The sequence below is a fragment of the Miscanthus floridulus genome, chromosome 16, assembly GCF_019320115.1.
Source record: "Miscanthus floridulus cultivar M001 chromosome 16, ASM1932011v1, whole genome shotgun sequence".
In the NCBI taxonomy this organism is placed as follows: Eukaryota; Viridiplantae; Streptophyta; class Magnoliopsida; order Poales; family Poaceae; genus Miscanthus; species Miscanthus floridulus.
In genome coordinates this window covers 116,332,843-116,353,597 of record NC_089595.1, presented here as the reverse complement: position 1 = coordinate 116,353,597, position 20,755 = coordinate 116,332,843, and the positions used below count along the sequence as shown (strand labels likewise).

Genomic DNA, 20,755 nt, shown 5'->3' with positions numbered 1-20,755 from the left:
CTTAATGGGATTTGTGAGATATCATTTGTATTGGAGAGAGAGAGAGAGAGAGTTTGTGTTAGCTTGTGAGAATACTTTTGAGCCATTCAAAGACTTGGCGCCTGTTTGGTTGGCTCTTGAGCGGAGCTACCTCGGCCAGGATCATCTGTTGGCTAGGCAATGTCTACCAGGGCACAAACCAAACACGTTGTTGATCACTTTGTCGCTATATCGTGCAACTCATGAAGCATTTGTTCTTTTTTGAGGCGAACCATTCTAGACGGCAAGGCATCATCGACAAGCACCCAAGCTTATGGAGTGTCGTGGGACAGTTTTTGGGGCTGCGATTTTACCTGTTAATTAGTGAAAGATCATCTAGTGTACTCAATAAAAGTGGTTCAAAGAGACTTGACTATAGATTGACCTTTGGCAGCCACTCAACGTAATCAAAATGGTGGGCCAGAACTACGGGAAGCATACCCTCGTGTTTCTGGTTTGGTTTGCCTCATTTTTGCATTTCTATTACTTATTTTAGCCTTCACGTCGATCTAATTGTTTTGTGCTTGTATGTGAGTATAGAGGCTTCGTGAACTTGAGAAGTACTCCCTCCGTCCCCCGAACGAATATAATTCTCACTTCCCGAGAAGTCAATCAGTTTAAACTTTGATTAAAATTATATAAAAAATACTAACATTTCTGATGCCTAAATTAGTATCATTAGATTAGTCATATAATATATTTTTATAATAAATTTATTTAGAGACATAAATATTAATATTATTTGTTATAAATTTGATCAAACTTTAAGCTATTTTAACTGGCACGGATCCTATAATTATATTCTTCATTGACGGAGGGAGTACCGGTAGTACTCGCAGGTTTGATTCACGATAGAAGTGGTTCTGGGGGATTCTAATTTTTGTTTCACTCAAAACCAGGTAGGTTCGGCCTTTGTTTTAGGGGGTGTTTGGTTCGAGCTACTAAATTTTAGTAGCTATTAAACGGTTTAGTCATTTTTAGTAACACGAGAGTTATTAGAGAGGATTAAAGCCCTTTTAGTAGCTTTTAGTCATAACGTTTGGTTAAAAAGTTACTAAAGTAACTAAAAGCTACTAAATTTAGTAGCTACTCGGTGAACCAAACAAACCCTTAAATTGCGGGATTCATTGTGGAGCATATTCATCCTTCTGTGCTTCCGCTGGAAATGTCTTGTGCACGTATGGATGAAAATGGTACGGATATTTTCCGACCATATTCGAAACCGAATTCGTTTAGAGGGGTTGAGATCTGTCCGTATCCGAGTCCGGATATCTAACATCCGATACCGCATCCGTATCCGAATACTCAAATCGCATATTTATGATGTCGATATCCAATCGTATTCTATCCGACATAGTTGACAATATCCGTATTCGAATCCGAATCCGGACAAAAATATGAAAACAAATGTAATATCGGTGATATCCATCCATATCCAATCCGTTTTCATCCCTATGTGCACGAAACTAAGGCCCCGTTTAGATCCAAAATTTTTTGGATTTTGGCTTCTGTAGCACTTTCGTTTGTATTTGGCAATTAGTGTCTAATTATGAACTAATTAGGTTCAAAAGTTTCATCTTGCGATTTCTCACCCAACTGTGCAATTAGTTTTTTTTCGTCTATATTTAGTACTACATGCATGTGCCGCAAGATTCGTTGGAATCTAAACACACCCTAATCCGTGACGCCTGCTTTAATCAGAACTCGAGAAGAATCCCCGTGCTGGCAGCTACTCCTACGTGGTACGGAACGCATTCAGTGCCGCGCGCACATCGGCATCCGCGACCAGCCGATGACGTACAGCATCGTCTTGGAGAATCACACGGCTTGTACGTACGCCACTCAACGGTGACATGTCATGGGTGTACGTATCCCGCGGCCGGGCGGTGCACCGTGCACGGTCCGTCCGGACGGCCGAGGCACGCACGCAGTCGCATTGCATTGATCCGTCGGGTCGCTCCCTGCCAGCAGCGGCCAGGGCGGCAGCGTGCGGTCACCGGGGCCAGGACCGGACCGCCGCGCACAGTGCAGAGGAGAGGACGGCGGCCTACTGAAGCCTAACGGACCTCGCTGGCTCGCCGCCTCCCGCCCGCACGTACGTGTCCATGACACCATGACGTTGCATGGCCGGCCGTACCAGCCGCGCTGCCGCAACGCCCCGGCTTGCGACAAGGGGCCCCTGGCCCCGTGAGCCGCCGCGTACGTACGACGACGGCCCCGGTGGTGGCCTGGTGGGCGGTGAGCATCCGAGTCCCGTGCTCCCGGCCCGGCGGTGGCAGCGCAGGGCACTGCTGCAGCCTGCAGCAAAGCCAGCAACCGGGACGGCACGGCCGGCGGCCGTGTGGCTTGCGGGGGCCTCGGCTCGGCCTCGATGACGCGACAGGCCGGGCCAGCGGCCCAGAGCTGGCGCGCGGGTACGGATCCCGGTGGCACGGCAACAGCGCATCCGCCACCAAGCTGCGGCAGCATCGCGATCCGCGCCGGCGGGCGGGCGAGCCGATGCGTAGAGTAGTAGGCGTACGTAGGAGTACTCGTTTGGTATACGCGCGCGGCCCTCGTCCGTCCGCGTGCGTGGGAGACTGTTCCATGGGTCACATGCCTCGGCGGCTCGGCCCCGGCTTTTGACCGCCCGGGGGCCGGGGCTCCGGCCTCGGGCTCGCCCGCCCGCCCGCCGCTGATGCGTCGCACGTCTCGGCCCTTGTGTCAGCGGCCGGTGACGCGAGGCGAGGGATGGGCGTACGCCCAGCAGGCCAGCAGGTGCAGGCCCGTACGAGGCGTGGTGGTTCAGACCTCAGGGCAGAGACGAGACGCCTGTGCCTGGCTATGGCGAGTAGGTTAGGTCTGCGATGCCTGCCATGGCACCAGCCACCAGGCCTTTCGCTTGATCTCCGGTCTTGTTGTGTGACGAAAGGCCCGGGCCGGAACAGTCGCTCGTCATTGCCGATGGCTCGCTCGATCGTTATCGCTGCCAGTTCCAAGGACACCGACCGGCCGGCGTCCTCCTCCGTCTGCCGTTCCCCGATTCTCTTCTCTCGGTCTCCTCTCTCTCTCTCTCTCTCTCTCTCTCGTGCTGGTACTCCCCTAACTGATGCTATCCTGCCTGCATGCTGCTGCAGCTGGCCCTGCTCCATTGATTCTCCCTACGGATTGCTGCTGCTGCCTGGCAGGCAGCAGGCTGGCACAGGAGGCACTGCTTGGATAGATAGGGTGAACAGTGCGCCGTGCGCGTGCCCCGGGATAAGTGCCAGCGCCCAGCAGCTGCTGCCGGTCTGGTGGTCTGCTTCGACCAGTCAGCCCGTCGCGTCGAGCCTGACTGACCTGACCAGTGACCACTGCGCGCACCACCGCATCCGCAGCGCCCTCTCGCTTGAGCTTCAGCGGTCTACTCATTGGGTGCTCCCCTGTGCCATATACTTTTCCTTTCTTCCTCCTATAGATGGCCAACGGCTGGCCCGATCAGCCCGGCACGGCCCTTCTTCTCTATAGATGGCCCAGGCTGCCCGATCCAGCCCGGCCCGGCCCGTGCCAGGCACGGGCCCGAAGGGAGTCGGGCCAGCACGGCCCGCCGTGCCCACCTGGGCCTGTGCCGAGGGCGGGCGTCGTTGCCTGACCAACGGCCCAGGCCCGGCCTGCTGGGCCCGTTTTTTCGGGTCGGTCAAGCCCGAGAAGCACGTCCGAGGCGGGATCGGGCCAGCCACAGCCCGAAACAGGTGAGAGCGAGAGACTAAGAGAGAGAGGGTGGGAAGTGGGAACGGAGGACGGGGAGGAGGAAGCCAAGGCCGCAAGGCGTGGTGGAGGTTGATGCCCTTGAGCTGGATCCGAAGGTAGCCGGCGTCGTCGACCTCGAGCTGGATCCGGAGGTGGCCGACGTCCTCGACTCGAGCTGGATCCGAAGGTGGCGCGGCGTCGTCGACCTCGAGCTGGATCCGAAGGTGGTCGGCGTCGTCGACCTCGAGCTGGATCCGAGGTGGCCGACATCCTCGACCTCGAGCCGGATGTGGAGGAGGCCGACGCCCTAGACCTAGATTCGGAGGAGGTGTGGAGGCCGGCCACCGCGCTTGCCACCACCGCGTGCGCTGCGCCTGCTACTGCGCGAGGGGGGCGAGGAGGAGCGATGCAGGCTGCGCTGAAGGGAGAAGTCGCGCGAGAGGAGGCGTGGAGGCCGACCACCGCGCTTGCCACCGCCTGCGCCGCCTGTGGCTGCGCGAGGGGGGCGCTGGGGCGTGGAGGAGCGATGTGGCTACCGCGACCGCGAGGCACGAGCTGGACCGCGGGGGCGAGGAAGCACGACTCGCAGTCGTAGGGGGTGCGGCGGCGAGGGGAAAGGGAGGGAGGGGGAAAGCACGACTCGCAGTCGTAGGGTTACCAGGAAATGAGGAGGGGGGAGGCGGGGACGGATAGGCGCGCGCTAGGCCGCGGGGAGGTCAGGGAGGGGAGGAGCGGACAACGGAGTGAGGAGGGGGAGGGGGTGGCCTGGGCCGCTGCCGGGCCGGCTGACTCAGGCCGAGCCGTGCCGTGCCAGCCCACGGGCCTGAGTAGCTACCCAGGCACGGCCTGCTGCCTCGGGCCGGGCTAGCCCGGGCCCGCATGTCACCGGGCCGTGCCGTGCTCGTGTCGGGCTAAAAAAACGTGCTTCGTGCCATGCCGTCGTGCCTCGGGCTGCATGGCCAAGTATACTTCCTCCTTCAGTGCTCCAAGTCCCAGCGACCAGGTGCGTGTTTAGTTCGTGAATTTTAGAAATTTGGCTACTATAGCACTTTCATTTTTATTTGACAATTAGTGTACAATCATGGACTAATTAGGCTCAAAACGTTCGTCTCGTAATTTCCAACCAAACTGTACAATTTGTTTTTTTTCGTCTATATTTAATACTCCATGCATGTAGCGTAAGATTCGATGTGATAGCTTAGCACTTTTTGGGAACCTTTTTGGACTAAGGCCTTGTTTAGATCACCTCCAAATTCCAAGTTTTTTCACTCTCTCTCCATCACATCAATTTTTAGCCGCTTGCATGGAGCATTAAATGTAGGTAAAAAAAATAACTAATTGCATAATTTAGTTCGAAATCACGAGATGAATCTTTTGAGCTTAGTTGGTCCACGATTGGACAATATTTACCAAATAACACGAAAGTGCTACTATTCATCGGGCTGAAATTTTTTGCAATCTAAACAACGACGACGGCCCCGGTGGTGGCCTGGTGGGCGGTGAGCATCCGAGTCCCGTGCTCCCGGCCCGGCGGTGGCAGCGCAGGGCACTGCTGCAGCCTGCAGCAAAGCCAGCAACCGGGACGGCACGGCCGGCGGCCGTGTGGCTTGCGGGGGCCTCGGCTCGGCCTCGATGACGCGACAGGCCGGGCCAGCGGCCCAGAGCTGGCGCGCGGGTACGGATCCCGGTGGCACGGCAACAGCGCATCCGCCACCAGGCTGCGGCAGCATCGCGATCCGCGCCGGCGGGCGGGCGAGCCGATGCGTAGAGTAGTAGGCGTACGTAGGAGTACTCGTTTGGTATACGCGCGCGGCCCTCGTCCGTCCGCGTGCGTGGGAGACTGTTCCACTGGGTCACATGCCTCGGCGGCTCGGCCCCGGCTTTTGACCGCCCGGGGGCCGGGGCTCCGGCCTCGGGCTCGCCCGCCCGCCCGCCGCTGATGCGTCGCACGTCTCGGCCCTTGTGTCAGCGGCCGGTGACGCGAGGCGAGGGATGGGCGTACGCCCAGCAGGCCAGCAGGTGCAGGCCCGTACGAGGCGTGGTGGTTCAGACCTGAGGGCACAGACGAGACGCCTGTGCCTGGCTATGGCGAGTAGGTTAGGTCTGCGATGCCTGCCATGGCACCAGCCACCAGGCCTTTCGCTTGATCTCCGGTCTTGTTGTGTGACGAAAGGCCCGGGCCGGAACAGTCGCTCGTCATTGCCGATGGCTCGCTCGATCGTTATCGCTGCCAGTTCCAAGGACACCGACCGGCCGGCGTCCTCCTCCGTCTGCCGTTCCCCCCGATTCTCTTCTCTCGGTCTCCTCTCTCTCTCTATCGTGCTGGTACTCCCCTAACTAAGCTTTGTTTAGTTGCAGGAAGTTGGAATTTGGGGCTACTGTAGCACCTTCGTTTTTATTTGGCAATTAGTGTTCAAACATGAACTAATTAGGCTCAAAACGTTCGTCTCGCAATTTCCTACCAAACTGTGCAATTAGTTTTTTTTCATCTACATTTAATGCTCCATGCATAGGCCACAAACATTCGATGTGACAGATACTATAGCACTTTTTTAGAATTTGGGGTCCAACTAAATAAGGCTGATGCAATCCTGCCTGCATGCTGCTGCAGCTGGCCCTGCTCCATTGATTCTCCCTACGGATTGCTGCTGCTGCCTGGCAGGCAGCAGGCTGGCACAGGAGGCACTGCTTGGATAGATAGGGTGAACAGTGCGCCGTGCGCGTGCCCCGGGATAAGTGCCAGCGCCCAGCAGCTGCTGCCGGTCTGGTGGTCTGCTTCGACCAGTCAGCCCGTCGCGTCGAGCCTGACTGACCTGACCAGTGACCACTGCGCGCACCACCGCATCCGCAGCGCCCTCTCGCTTGAGCTTCAGCGGTCTACTCATTGGGTGCTCCCCTGTGCCATATACTTTTCCTTTCTTCCTCCTATAGATGGCCAACGGGCTGGCCCGATCCAGCCCGGCACGGCCCTTTCTTCCTCCTATAGATGGCCAACGGGCTGGCCCGATCCAGCCCGGCACGGGCCCGTGCCAGGCACGGCCCGAAGGGAGTCGGGCCAGCACGGCACGCCGTGCCACCTGGGCTGTGCCGAGGCGGGCGTCGTGCCTGACCAACGGCCCAGGCACGGCCTGCTGGGCCGTTTTTCGGGTCGGGCCAGCCCGAGAAGCACGGTCCGAGGCGGGGATCGGGCCAGCCCACGGCCCGAAACAGGTGAGAGCGAGAGACTGAGAGAGAGGGTGGGAAGTGGGAACGGAGGACGGGGAGGAGGAAGCCAAGGCCGCAAGGCGTGGTGGAGGTTGATGCCCTCGAGCTGGATCCGAAGGTAGGCGGCGTCGTCGACCTCGAGCTGGATCCGGAGGTGGCCGACGTCCTCGACCTCGAGCTGGATCCGAAGGTGGCCGGCGTCGTCGACCTCGAGCTGGATCCGAAGGTGGCCGACATCCTCGACCTCGAGCCGGATGTGGAGGAGGCCGACGCCCTAGACCTAGATTCGGAGGAGGTGTGGAGGCCGGCCACCGCGCTTGCCACCACCGCGTGCGCTGCGCCTGCTACTGCGCGAGGGGGGCGAGGAGGAGCGATGCAGCTGCGTGAAGGGAGAAGTCGCGCGAGAGGAGGCGTGGAGGCCGACCACCGCGCTTGCCACCGCCTGCGCCGCCTGTGGCTGCGCGAGGGGGCGCTGGGGCGTGGAGGAGCGATGTGGCTACCGCGACCGCGAGGCACGAGCTGGACCGCGGGGGCGAGGAAGCACGACTCGCAGTCGTAGGGGGTGCGGCGGCGAGGGGAAAGGGAGGGAGGGGGAAAGCACGACTCGCAGTCGTAGGGTTACCAGGAAATGAGGAGGGGGGAGGCGGGGACGGATAGGCGCGCGCTAGGCCGCGGGGAGGTCAGGAAGGGAGGAGCGGACAACGGAGTGAGGAGGGGGAGGGGGTGGCTGGGCCGCTGCCGGGCCGGCTGACTCAGGCCGAGCCGTGCCGTGCCAGCCCACGGGCCTGAGTAGCGGCCCAGGCACGGCCTGCTGGCTCGGGCCGGGCTAGCCCGGGCCCACATGTCACCAGGCCGTGCCGTGCTCGTGTCGGGCTAAAAAAACGTGCTTCGTGCCGTGCCGTCGTGCCTCGGGCTGCATGGCCAAGTATACTTCCTCCTTCAGTGCTCCAAGTCCCAGCGACCAGGTGCGTGTTTAGTTCGTGAATTTTGGAAATTTGGCTACTATAGCACTTTCATTTTTATTTGACAATTAGTGTTTAATCATGGACTAATTAGGCTTAAAACGTTCGTCTCGTAATTTCTAACCAAACTGTACAATTAGTTTTTTTCGTCTATATTTAATACTCCATGCATGTAGCGCAAGATTCGATGTGATAGCTTAGCACTTTTTGGGAACCTTTTTTGGACTAAACAAGCACCTACTGCTGCATTAGCTAGGGCATGCAATGGCGTTGGCATCAACGAGGCGAGCAGCAGCCGCGCGCAGTATTCAAAGCAAATAACAAAGCTTTATTTCCTCTTCTAAAGTTTATTTTCTATCACATTATATATTTAATACATACATAGAAGATTGAATATAAATTAAAAAATAACTAATTATACATATTACGACTAATTTACGAGATGAATTTTTTAAGCCTAATTAGTCCATGATTTGACAATATGGTGCTATAATAAATATGTGCTAATGATGAATTAATTAGGCTTAATAAATTCAGTCTCACGGGTTACCGAGAACTTGTGTAATTTGTTTTATTATTGGATACTCGCATGTGACGGTTAACACCCTCGATGTGACATCTAAACTTTAGAGTCTGTCTAATGAACATTCAGTGGTTCCTGTGCCTTGCAAACAACCGGTTATTTTGAGGAAGCCAAACAACGCCTCAAATATTCAGTTGTTTTCTCCCTTGAAAACAACCAGTTATTTCAAAGCAACAAAACAACCAAATTTATGTAGCCTCAGTATTCAATTGTTTTGTCCCTTCAAAACAACCAGTGATATTAAAAAAGCAACAAAATAACCAAAAATCTAAAAATGACGATAGACACACAGACAAAAGCAAAAAGGATGAGCGCAGGAAGCACTATCTCAATCTAAAGACTGAAACCATCATCTGAAATAAACTAGCTTATTTAAAAAGACAAATTCAAACAAACTACAAATGATAACAAGTCTTCATCATCCATAAGGTCCAAAATGCACAACTGACTGGAAACATGACTGACTGCAACAAATTACAAATTGTAACAAGTTCAAGCATAGCAGAAATGACTCGTAACATAAGTCTTCATCATCCATAAGGTCCAAAGGCACAGAAGTGCACCCGAGAAAATTACTGAAAATGATATTGTCGCATAGGTCAAATCTGAGTGCAATAAACAGACGGGTAGAAGTCATCATCCTTAGCTTGCTTTTCCATCTTAAGCACACGGGAAAAAGACACATGTTTACCATCCACTCAAAAAAGAACGGCCAGTCATAGATTCAGCATCTTCAGCTTCAGCTGACTAGCACATAAACAGTTTGGTTCCATGAATCCAAAGCATACTTGTACTTGGGAACAAACAAAGGCCCACGGCTTTGCCTGACAAGCCTAGCAACTAGCTTCACCTTATCTTCGGCGTCCAAATCTTTCACAGCAATGACACTAGATTGGTCTCTAGGAACTAAGTCCAGGTTCTCAAAAACAAACATGGAGACAACTTCGTTTTCAAAAATAGCACCTAGAACAATTTCCCTGTACAAAAAAAATGAAAAATTCAAAAATGAATAAATAGGTACATAATTTCCTAGTCTAAGTAACAGACATCAATACTTTCGGTCAATGCTGATTATTGAAAAATGGCAGTTGAATACTGAAACTAAAGTGAAACTCATACACAGAACCTAAACTGATATAAAAATGAAAACTAAGCTAAAATAGTAATATAAAAATGATATAAATAAAAATATAAATAGAAACATGCAAGAATATTTAACATCGACACATAAGAAACAAAAAAGGAAAAAGAATAAGAAAACATACCTTAACAGTGATATCAACATCAAAGTATGCTCTAACTGAATTCTTCCTCATCACAATACTACTGACTTTACAAAATATGACATTAACTTCACCAACTCAAACAGAGTAAGCACAATAGGTTTCGGCGACTTGATCATTAGCAGTGAGGCAATACACTGTCCTATCGGCCTCATCATAACAGAATTTCAACGTCGGGACAAAATTATGAGGGATAATCTGTTTACAAGCACGTGCAACACTGGTCACTTTATCTTGAGATGTAATTGCACTAAATCCACCCACCCTTGGAACAACAATCAAACGGCTCTGCGGATCAACTTCAAGAGAAAACAAACTTGGACACAGGCCTGTCCGCATAAACGAACTTTGAAATATCCGGAGTAACAACATCAGACATCTGACAAAAAAAAGACAATAATCTTAGCAGAACTCGAGCAGAACAGAGAAGAAACATCTTAGTCGGCTACTCCAAATAGAACAAGATTAATTTCAGTAATTATTCCCCCATCGCCAATAGCCCATAAAATCATATAACCATGGCATTGACACATACACTAACACTTAAAACTTAACTAAGAGGTAAATATGACTTAAACAAAACTAAAATGGAAAGGAAACTTAAATGAACAAAGAGGATCATTCTGAAAATAAAAATAGAAAGGACACAATACTGAAATGAAAATTTACAGAGAACAAGCCCACTGCATTTTTGACATATACGTATCGACAAAACACAAGCTACTCGCTAACACAAAAATTGTGCAGTGCATGATAAAAAATGCATCAGACTATCGGAGCTTCATCCTTCATGCATGCGACTAAAGATCATCTATTTGAGATAACTTAACATTATGAGCAACAGGGCATTCATTTTTCAGAGAACAACATAACTGAAACTGAAACTAATATAGTCTACTAAAATTGAACCTAAACGTAAACTAACGAGGGAGAAAGTGAAACTGCTATATCACTAATGAGGGAGAAAAGTGAAACTGAATTGAAAGAACTAACCTTAGACAACACTAACAAAAAACTTAACTAGGAATGAGAACTCAACTAAGAGGTAACTAAAACTAAAACTAAACTAAAATGGATAGGAAAGGAAACTAAAATGAACTAAGAGGATCATTCTAAAACTGAAATAGCTACAAAATAAAACTAAAACTAAAGTACTAAATGAACTAACTAAACATGAACCTGAACAAAAAAAATTAAACTGAGGAAAAAATTTACTTTACCACTAATTGAACTAGATCATTGGCTTACCTTGCTCTTCACGAAGGGAGTAGCACCCCTGATGATGATACAGAAAAACTAGAAAAAAAAGTTTAGAACATTAGTGTTCAAGAAACTCTGTTGATCCAAAAATATAGCAGATTCAATACAAATCATAAGACTACCCGACTAAAACTCAACAGAACTGAAACTGAAACTAATACAGTCTACTAAAACTGAACCTAAACGTAAACTAAAAACTGAACTAAACTTAAATAAGACAAAAAGCTGAACCTAAACATTGTACATAAATAAAATGACAACACAACATAAAATAATAAAAAACTAAAACTAATAATGAACTACCTAAACCTAAACATGAAATGAACTAACACAGAAAAAATGAAACACAGAAGAAATTCACTAAGACTGAAGGCGAAAAATTAACAACTGCCTAAACCTGAACATAAACATCTAAATGAAAATACATACAAATTAATGAATGACCTTGCTAAACAAAACTGAACCTAAACATAAAATGAAAACTAAAATAAGAAGAAAAAAATACCTAAACATGAATATGAACATAACTGAAACTGAACAAAAAAACTCTAAACTTAAAAAAGACATAAAACCTAAAACACAAACATGACTGAAATGAAGAATCATAAACTAATTCCTACTAAAACAACAAACACAGCAACAAAAATGTCGTCCAACTCCTAGTTGATTAGAACTGAAACAAGAGATACAAAAAAGAACAAAAGCAAGAAAAAATATTCATATCTCAAAAAGAACTTACATGCAGTAAAGGAGATGGCTCCGTGCACGTAGGAAAATGGGGGAGAGGTAGCCGTGCGATATATATAGGAGAAAAGAAGGAGGCAAATGGTCATCTACCATGCAGGTGGGAAAACGAAGGAAAAAAAATCCTCAGTGGGAAGTAAATGACGGGTGGAATCGAGAAGAGGGAGAAACCCCTTGGTGGGGAGTAAATGGGGGAGGTGAATAGATCGAGAATAAAACACTTAGAAGATAGGAACCGTCAAAACCAACACTGTACAAGTAAATGCCCCACCAAACATAAAACAGTGTACTCATACCTAAAAAAACTAACAGACCTCATACTAAATAAGCATAACAGGCTTAGCCCTTCCAAATAGAAAATGCCCAAACTCAAAAAGAATAGGCCCAAAATGATGGCCATGGGTGTATGTAAAAAAAAGGAGCCAAAAACAAATACAATAAAAAAGGACCAAAAAGCAAAAAAAGATAAGACTTAGCAAACAAGAAGATCAGGGACGGGAGGGGGAGGCTAACCTGCGACTGAACGGATCCAATCTGAACACGAATGCTTGAGGAAAAGGAGAAAGGGGGGCTGGGAGACAAAATGGATCCTCCAGATCAATCAATCAGACTACATCTGCGGGGAGATGCACAACAAGCAGAGGTAAGCACCATGCATATAATTAGTGCACCTAAATGAAATCTGCAAACAAAAGTTACAAAGCTCAGTGTTGAAAATTGTCCTATTCTAAAGATATGTAGATCACAAAAATCTCGATGCCTACTTGACATATTAAAGTTTCTTTAGTCTAAAAATTCAAAATACAAATATCTATGTCAACTTATATCAACCAGATAAAAAATCAGACACTTTCTTTACTGACAAAAACAAATGATTATGCTCTGAATGATCCAGAACCAAAAGGGGAACACAGATAACAACAAGGATGCAACAACATCAGTACTACAAAATCAGTCACAGGTATATTCTGCAAAAGAAAAAAGTCTAAGATTTCAATGATCTACATTTCATTTTTTTTAAATATTGTATCATATTGATATATGCATGAATAAATAACACAGGTGGGGGAACAACTACCTTGCAACAAATCCATTTGCAGCAGGATCTTCAAGCACTCCAATGACTAGCTGGCAGGAGCAATTTGGGCTCATGTACAGCTTGCAAGTATGGAAAATGAAAAAAAAAGTTTACATAAAAAATTTGGAAAAAAACAACCAAAACAATCTATTCTTTTACAGATAAATGAAGACGCATCAACACAAACACCCAATACAGAAGGAGCTACAACTATGTCTGGGGCAAGTTCAAAAAATAAATCATCAAGAATGGATGGATGCAGTACAAACCTTTCTCATCTACATAGCAGCAGCAAGGTGACATGAACCTTCACCTAGCAAAAAAATGCATTAGACATTAAAGAAAAAGATGGCAAAAACAAACTAAAAAATGCATTATGACAGGAAAGCTTAACAGGATTACTGATGGAGCAAATTAGAAACTCCCAAGAGGAAATATACTCGGTAAGAACATATTTACACTATAAAAAAAATTAAAAATTAAAAAACTAATACAAAAGTGAAAAACTTAGTGCATGTTTTCAGTTATCTCAGGAAATGCAGGGATCATACACAAGCTTCGCTGCTGGGATCCGCAGATTTTTAGGTAAAAATTGCAAAATATACACATTATATAAAAGTTGCAGCTATTTTTCATTAATCACAAAATTGCTAACTTATATATTAATCACAACTTGCAGGAACATCTACAAATCCATAAAAAATATCAGACAACAATAAAAGATAACAATGTGACATAAATAGCATCATATCAGGAAAGCAGGTACAGTTCAAAAAAATACATTTGAAAGATAAAAAATTGTCCTGATTTCTTAACACTGTATCTTGCAGATAGCTCTACATGACATGAGCAGCATTCCTGAAAGGGAGAACAATTCCAATTACTCAACATTGGGATATGAGGTAAAAAATAGGGATTTCAATAACAAAATAAACTCATAGTACAAAATGAAATTTCAAATACAGCAACAATCAATTTCATAACAAAAAAATACTTATTACATTAACAATTTTAGGAATACGAGGACTACCAGATCAGGGACTGGGATCAGGATTACTTATCAGAGCATGAAGAGGAGCACTGGCAAACTAGGGATCTTCAAAGATATGGAAATTCAAGAAATAGAAGCACCTACAAGAGTAATGGAAGAAGGATTGTCAAATACAGTTTTAGAACTAACATAAACAAACGCAGAATCAACAAGAAATCAACTTGTCACAGCTGAAGAGGTAGAAAGTACAGAGCCAGGTGGGAGCCAAAAACTCACTGAAGAAGAAGTCAATGCTTTTATCTTGAAAGAATAGATAGCAACTTCTGAAGGGGACAACGCAGACATGAACAACAGATACACCCATAGTTAGGAATGCAGTTCAAGACCAAAGATGTTGCTCAGCACCTCTTCAACTTCTATGCATATCTTGCTGGATTCGAAACAACCGTTGCGCATGTCTTCAGAACTTCAAGCAAGAAAAGAAACAATGAGATCACAAAAATTACAGTCAAGTGTAACAAATTTGGGAAACAAGATGGAACCAAAGACAGTAGATCAGGAGGAAGTAGCAGTGGACAAAGACATCGAGGAAACAAAAAGGACCGAAAAGGAAGACAAGTGTGGTGATCAAAACAAACTGCCCATGTGTTATGGTTGTGAAAGAAGAGAATGGGGTTTGGAAGATTATTAGACTTGATTTAGATCACAACCATGAACTGCAGCTGGGGCACAGGGAACAACAGTTTAGTGGGCACAAGTATACGATGAACATGGAGAAAGCTCTCATTAGGACATTGAATGATAACAACATTCCAACAAGAAAAATGATCTCTATAATGTCCTATCTCAGAGGAGGAGTCACAAGCACTTCTAGTAAAGAAGAAAGATGTTAGCAACTTCAGGACAAAAATTAACAAAGAAGTAAAGGTGTCAGATATGACAAAGGTCTTGGAAAACTTCATGAACAGGAAAAGAGAAGATCCTAGATTCTTCTACAAGTTTGAATTAGATGATGATAACAAAGTCAAAAATATATTCTGGAGAGATCGATTGTCGTTGAAATATTACGCAGAATATGGAGACTGTGTCAGCTTCGACACGACATATATGACAAACAGATATAGATTACCATTTGCACCCTTTGTGGGTATCACTGGGCATGCACAAACCTATATCTTTGGATGTGCTTTCCTACATGATGAGACAGCGACAACTTTCAAATGGGTGTTTGAAACATTCCTAGAGGCTATGGGGGTAAAGCATCCAAAAAACTATCATTAACAGACCAAGATAAGGCAATGAAAGCAGCTATTGAAGAAGTGTTGCCAAACACAAGGCACAAGAATTGCTTGTTTCACATCAAAACAAAGTGCTACTCGAAGAATATCAAAATATTTGCAGCAAAGGAAGGGCTCTATGAAGAATTTGAAGACACAGTTAACAACTGTGTAACAGAAGAGGAATTCGAAGTACTTGTATGGGGAAGATGATTGAGGAAAGAGAGCTATAGAACAATAAATACTTTACAAAGATGTGGGAGACAAGGAAAAGATTCATCCCAGTTTACTACAAACATGATTTCTTCCCCTTCATTCAAACCACATCAAGAAGCGAGGCTACAAACACAAGATTCAAAGACAATGTTGGTCCAACATATAGTATTATCAGTTTCTTGGGAGAGTACCAATGCATAATTGACACAATAGACAGAGCAGAGAATCTAGAAGACCACTACAGCAACCAAAAGAAACCAAAAGAACTCCTATTTGGCTACACCTTTGAGAAGCAAGCACTAGGAACTGTACAATAGAAACATATACAAAAAATTCCAAGTGCAACTAAGTGCTACTTCAACAATGGCTTACAAAGAAATTCAAGAAGGCAAAGTGTTTGAAGTTTGACAGAGAAGTAACCAAGGTACACACACTGCAGAGGGTAAGGAAATATATAGTGCTAACTAACCTCGTTGAAGGGGAAGAAGAATTCAGCTGCATTTGCGCCTAAATTCAGCAAAGATGGCATACTATGTTCTCATATCCTGAAAGTGATGATAGAAAAGGAAATTATCAGGATACCAGATAAATACATAATAGATAGATGGAGGAAAAAGGATATGAGATTGATAAAACAAAGAATGGATGAGAAAACAGTTGAGACAAGTTCGCTACTCAGATTCAATGTACTATCAAGAAAATCTACAGAACTAATTCAAAAGCAGCTAAGCAACAAGAAGCAACAGAGTACCTTTTGGGAGAAATGTGCAGAATTGAAGAGCACCTGAACAAGATGCTAGCACCTCCAACAAGTCGTCAAGATCACAGATGAACAAACATCACATGAACAGATACAAACAAATGGGACTACAAATAGAGAACTAAATAGTTCTGAGACTATCATTGAAGATCCACATACAACAACAAAGAGGAGCAGACCAACACTGCCAAAAAGGATGAAGACTCAAATAGAACAGGTTAGGGAGAAAATGATACCGCAAGAGAGCAAGAAGAAGAAGAAAGCAACATCGACCGTGAATTCAGGTAAAAAACAACCATGAATTTAAAAATGGGTAACTACAGCAAGGATAACTTTTCCTTTCCCCCCGCAGTCTCACCGATCAAGCCAAAGTCCAAGAGGGTCAAGAAAACAACATCAAAAAACAATGATACACAGCCAAGCAACTCAGGGGATCAAGCGTGGCGTAGGAGATCACAAAAAAGAAGAAAGAACGAACTCAGCAACATTATGAGATTATGAGATATATGTAAAAATTCTATAGTAGTATTATAAACTGTAATACACGATTTTGTCATGTGATATGTAAGGCGACATCCCCTACATGCGCTACTTTCTTTTTTAAGTAGTTTTAAAAGCTCAACAACATTAAATTTGCAGCCATGAACCTAAAACTAATTACATTGATTATCTGGGATCAAGAAAGAACTCAGAAACTAAGTACAGACACGAGGATCGACACCCTGCAAAAAAGAGCAGGGAAAAAATAAAACAAAATTCAAACAATTACTAACAGAACCACTAGGTAATATAAAAAAATGCAAAAAGAAAAATACCTGCTCATATAAGTTCAGTACAAGTGATTTGTCAATGCAGTTTGCTTTGCTAAAGAACAAATCAACTGCAAGCTTCACCCGTATGTTGGGGATATCAGATTGGTCAATCATGCACGTGAGATCGATGTTTCTGTCCCATAACTCCATGAACTTCAAAGCATATATACCACAATCAACACTGAAAAACACACACAAAAAGAAGTACTATACAAAAAAGGCTAAAGGCTAAGGGTGTCCATTTCTTAGCACATGATGAACTCAGGTAATCCCGGAACTCCCAAAAATGTTGCATTCAGGTAATCAAAAGTTGTAAACACTACTGATATTCGGGGGTATACCTGGTGTACCTGGATTTGGATAAAAAAGTTTTGCTTTTCAAAAAGAAGTAAAAATGTTCCTCAAAAACATGTAAACATATACTATCGAGACACAACACAGGTCACAAAAACTGACACAAAACTAACATATACTTGAATACTGGTACAGTATGCTCATTCATTTGAATTATCCTAAATCCATTTTAAACAAAAGCTGCACGAATTTAAAAAACCATACAGATCACCATGCCAACAACCTCATCTTGCATGGGTGCATGTAAGTCCCGCAACTAAAATCTACACACACACAAATGCACACCAGACGGCAAAAAAAGTCCATCTGCTTATCCAAATCCCATTCTAAAACAGGACACCACAAAAAATCAATTGCATAGAACACCCAACACATAAAACCCCAGCTATTTTGACAAACCAAAGGTGACTGTGATGAAGTCCTAAGTACCATCACAAATAGATACACATATACATGAACTGAAACCAAACTTAATACATTACATTGACAAAAAAAACTTACACATTACTTTGTTTTGGAACTGGAGGATATAGCACAGAGAACGCATCAACATCTACATAACCCTCTGCTGTTAGGTACCAACATTCCCTGAATGCATTTATCTTAAAAAAACTGAAGGGAAAATTTAGAACTAAACAAAAAGGGAGATTGATTTAATTTCAAAAAGTGAACAATAAAAAAATATGAACTTACAAGCTTGGTCCTTGCTTGGATTTGAAAGTGATCACCACCGATGAAAATAAGAATCCTAAAATCACAAACAGTTTGTTCTTCAAGTCAACAATGAATGCAAACCAATGCTTGTGTATGATAACGAGAAAGCACAGCTGCATCATAAAAAATAATTAATACATAGAAAAAAATTAAAAAAGAAAATCTTAAAAAAGAAAAACCTTGTCTGACAAATGCAGCTTGTAAGCAGAGTTGGCTCCAAGAAAACAATTCTTCACTGTGTCAATGTCATAGTCGCAATTGTAGGTGTAAAGACAACCCTACAAATGGAAAAAAAATAAACATGACAAAAGGCAACATACAAAAAAGACAGACTCATAGCAGAATCACATGACACCCCGCCGTCGGATATAGACAAGCATTGCTAGGGCACAGATAGGCTGTAGCTAGAAAAAAAAAGAAAAATAAATAAAGAACTTACCTCAACTTTTGGAAAGAAGAAATGTTTCTTGGACCGCCTTGGGTGTTGATCCTCAAAAAATTTACGACACATAACAGCAACGAAAAATTGTCGACTTTACCCATAGGTTGCACAGATTGACCTAAAGAACAATACGTAACACTAGGTCTTGGCAAATTCAACTGCCTTCATACTACAAAAAAGAAAAAACACAAAATAAAAACCAAAATTCATAATGACTAAAGGTTCACAAAACAAAAGAACTTAAAAAAAGAATATACCAAAAATAGTAAAAAAAAGGACATATCAGCTCCATTGGCTGTGAGCTAGTCCGCAAATAATATTATAGAAACACTTTTCTTCATTAGTTACAGAAAAACGATGTCCACCTATAATATGATCCTGAGGCCTACTAGCAGCAACACTGACTTCTGGGCTAACCCCTGTTAAATCAATTGTTGGGGGGCTCGCATAGCACTGAAAGTTCTTCTATTATATAGACCATCAGTTAACTTTCCTAATTGCATGCAACGGTCTCTAACACTTGGGGCACCCAAAACTTCAACATCAGGACATGCCTTGAAAAAAACAATAAAAAAAACAATAAAAATCATCTCATCTGCATTATTTGTACTGATATTACAAAACAGTGCATATAGGATACTTAAATAATGATTAAACTAAACATCAAAACAGATGATAGCATAGATCCTTTAATTTGTCATGAGAAGTAGACAGACAATAAACAGCTAATTTCAGAGACACACAGAGTAAAATAACAGTCAATCAGGCAGACAATTCTAGGTTCTACAACTATTGGATGATTGGGCTAAACAAATAAATTAACCACCAAATATATAGAAGGATGGGTTCATTTGCTGTGGACATCAGATGCTCCAAAAAAACACATATATATGCAAGGCTTCTGGGCGAAAAAAGAATGGCACAAACTATCTAATTTCACTCATGCAAATTTAAGTGTGACCAAACAAAACAAACTAGACTAATCGTTGAATTCTTGCCAAAAAATTAGATAATTTGCTCAGCCTACTGATCACAATTGCAAAAGTTGAGAATCAAAAGAAAAAAAAGACCAATTGAATACTTTCACCAATTTCATAATCAAGCAAAAACCAACTTACATGGGGCTAGATTGACAAAAATTAGACTCCTATGTCACCAAACAAGCGAACGCCACGTGTTTCCAACATTCACATAACAAAAAAAAAGATCACCAACACACAAGCTCAATGTTCAAAGAAGTGGCATTCAGATAGCATTAAGGTATCAGGTATCAGATAACTCTCGCATGTGACATTCATCCATCTGTAACTGGAATTAAAACACACAGACATATCGGACACCAAAAAAATAAAAAAGGCGTGAACTATCTCTAAGCAGTACTACTCTTTACTAACAAAACAACAAATGCAATCATAGAAAACAAAAAATTTTAAGAAAACACATCTGATTTGTATATTATGGATTAAAAAAATAAAAAAACATGAAAAAAATTACCTTAGGAGCATTTAACAACTGATTGGCAGGAGATTCAAATTTAGCTTTCTTGTTCATAGTAGGAACATTCCCTGCAAAAAAAGATGAAAAAAGAAAAAAAATCAATACAAAACAAAAACAAAAATAAATAAATAAAAAGACACCGAAAGGAAACTCACTAGATTGAGAATTGCTATGAGCCATCACTAAAGGAGTGTCCAGGATCCAAAATGGGATTCTTCGTTGAATTGTCATCACCAGATTTAATTGCTGCTCTGGATTCACTTGCATTCTGCAAAAAAAAGTTCAATAAAAAAATTAACTCAACAAAACATTTGAACAAAAAAAAACTACAAGCGAGGATTCATATTATATGGAACAGTGGAATCCACATTTTGTTTGTATCCTATAGGCTTGCTGGCTTTGAAATTTTCTTCAACAATGCATCTATTGGACGGCTCATTGATATCTGAACTGTGCCGATTATCTACGTTGTTAAAAGCAAACCCTAAAATATCATACAAAACTACAAAAAGTAATGTGATCAGCAAAAGATTCAAACCAAAAAAGAAAATGAATACCTCTCACAACTGATGGAACAGACTTATTAATATCATTGACTCTGTTGTTTTGAGGAAATCTGGGGGGACAACGTTTTTCTCTTTCACCTCATTGGCGTTCTGTGCAGCTCTAAGAGAATCTGAAGAACACTGAGAATTAGACTCTCAGTGGGCAACAAACAGAAACTGCACTTCCTATATGAATTCTCTTGAACAAGCTTGCATAACTCATAAACCACCTAAAGGAAAAAAGAAAAACAATGAAAATGAAGTGAAAATAAACAAGCAACATAAAAAGAAAAAGCACACAGACAAA

At 44.1% G+C, this 20,755-nt stretch overlaps 1 long non-coding RNA gene across 1 annotated transcript; it reads right to left on the bottom strand.

The window, feature by feature from the left end:
* Window positions 1-16,383: 16,383 nt before the first annotated feature.
* LOC136514307 (uncharacterized) lies at window positions 16,384-18,244 on the bottom strand. Its single transcript, XR_010773602.1, has 4 exons — window positions 18,144-18,244; window positions 17,944-18,077; window positions 17,752-17,803; window positions 16,384-17,077 (listed from the first exon to the last, which is right to left on the bottom strand). It is a non-coding gene; the product is annotated as an uncharacterized lncRNA (long non-coding RNA).
* Between the last annotated feature and the right edge of the window lie 2,511 nt (window positions 18,245-20,755).